The sequence below is a fragment of the Triticum aestivum genome, chromosome 4D (genome assembly GCF_018294505.1).
Source record: "Triticum aestivum cultivar Chinese Spring chromosome 4D, IWGSC CS RefSeq v2.1, whole genome shotgun sequence".
NCBI lineage: Eukaryota > Viridiplantae > Streptophyta > Magnoliopsida > Poales > Poaceae > Triticum > Triticum aestivum.
In genome coordinates, this window is record NC_057805.1 from 481603065 (window position 1) to 481605491 (window position 2427).

A 2427-nucleotide genomic window follows, 5' to 3' on the forward strand; every position below is an offset into this window, starting at 1 on the left:
GCTCTACTAGCTTAGTGGCAGTGACTATGGAGAACTATCACTATCTCATCTGGGAGATTAACTCCCACTCGATTCAAGTGATTGTGGCACTCAGACAATCTGAGCACACGCTCAACGATTGAGCTTTTCTCCCTTAGTTTGCAGGCTTAAGAAACTTGTCAGAGGTCTCATACCTCTTGACATGGGCACTAGTCTGAAATCCCAATTTCAGTCTTCGGAACATCTCATATGTTCTGCGACGTTTCAAAAACGTCTCTTGTGCCACAATTCTAAACCGTTAGCATTACGCATTGAACTATCACGTAGTCATCAAAACGTGTATGTCAGATGTTTCGTAACATCTACAAACGACGCTGAGGTTCAGCACACCGAGCGGTGCATTAAGGACATAAGCCTTCTGTGCAGCAATGAGGACAATCCTCAGTTAACGGACCCAGTCCGCATAATTGCTACTACCAACTTTCAACTAAATTTTCTCTAGGAACATATCTTAACCAGTAGAACTAAAGCGCAAGCTATGACATAATTTGCAAATACCTATTTGACTATGTTCATGATAATGAAGTTCATCTGATTATGAACTCCCACTCAGATAGACATCCCTCTGGTCATCTAAGTGAAACATGATCCGAGTTTAACTAGGCCGTGTCCGATCATCACGTGAGACGGACTAGTCAAGATCGGTGAACATCTCCATGTTGATCGTATCTTCTATACGACTCATGCTCGACCTTTCGGTCCTCCGTGTTCCGAGGCCATGTCTGTACATGCTAGGCTCGTCAAGTCAACCTAAGTGTATTGCGTGTGTGCCGAGGCCATGTCTGTACATGCTAGGCTCGTCAACACCCGTTGTATTCGAACGTAAGAATCTATCACAACCCGATCATCACGTGGTGCTTCGAAACGACGAACCTTCGCAACGGTGCACAGTTAGGGTGAACACTTTCTTGAAATTATTATAAGGGATCATCCTACTTGCTACCGTCGTTCTAAGCAAATAAGATGCAAAAACATGATAAACATCACATGCAATCAAATAGTGACATGATATGGCCAATATCATCATGCTCCTTTGATCTCCATCTTCGGGGCACCATGATCATCCTTGTCACCGGCATGACACCATGATCTCCATCATCATGATCTCCATCATTGTGTCTTCATGAAGTCGTCACGCCAACGATTACTTCTACTTCTATGGCTAACGCGCTTAGCAATAAAGTAAAGTAATTTACATGGCGTTATTCAATGACACGCAGGTCATACAAAAAATAAAGACAACTCCTATGGCTCCTGCCGGTTGTCATACTCATCGACATGCAAGTCGTGATTCCTATTACAAGAATATGATCAATCTCATACATCATATATATCATTCATCACATCTTCTGGCCATATCACATCACATAGCACTTGCTGCAAAAACAAGTTAGACGTCCTCTAATTGTTGTTGCAAGTTTTTACGTGGTTTGTAGGTTTCTAGCAAGAACGTTTTCTTACCTACGTATGACCACAACGTTATTTGCCAATTTCTATTTACCCTTCATAAGGACCCTTTTCATCGAATCCGTTCCGACTAAAGTAGGAGAGACAGACACCCGCTAGCCACCTTATGCAACTTGTGCATGTCAGTCGGTGGAACCTGTCTCACGTAAGTGTACGTGTAAGGTCGGTCCGGGCCGCTTCATCCCACAATGCCGCCGAAACAAGATAAGACTAGTAGCGGCAAGAAGAATTGGCAACATCAACGCCCACAACTACTTTGTGTTCTACTCGTGCATAGAAACTACGCATAGACCTAGCTCTGATACCACTGTTGGGGAACGTAGCAGAAATTCAAAATTTTCTACGCATCACCAAGATCAATCTATGGAGTAATCTAGCAACGAGGGGAAGGGGAGTGAATCTACATACCCTTGTAGATCGCGATGCGGAAGCGTTGCAAGAACGCGGATGAGGGAGTCGTACTCGTAGCGATTCAGATCGCGGTTGATTCCGATCTAAGCACCGAAAGAACGGTGCCTCCGCGTTCAACACACGTGCAGCCCGGGTGACGTCTCCCACGCCTTGATCCAGCAAGGAGAGAGGGAGAGGTTTGGGAAGACTCCATCCAGCAGCAACACGACGGCATGGTGGTGGTGGAGGAGCGTGGCAATCCCGCAGGGCTTCGCCAAGCACCGCGGGAGAGGAGGAGGAAGAAGAGGGGTAGGGCTGCGCCAAAAGGAGACGTTCTCATGTCTGTATGGCAGCCAAACCTCAAGTATATATAGGGGGGAAGGGGGCTGCGCCCCCTTTAGGGTTTCCACCCCCAAGAGGAGGCGGCCAGCCCTAGATCCCATCAAGGGGGGCGGCCAAGGGGAGGAGAGGGGGAGGCGCCCCACTAGATGGGCCCTAAGGCCCATCTGGACCTAGGGTTTGCCCCTTCCC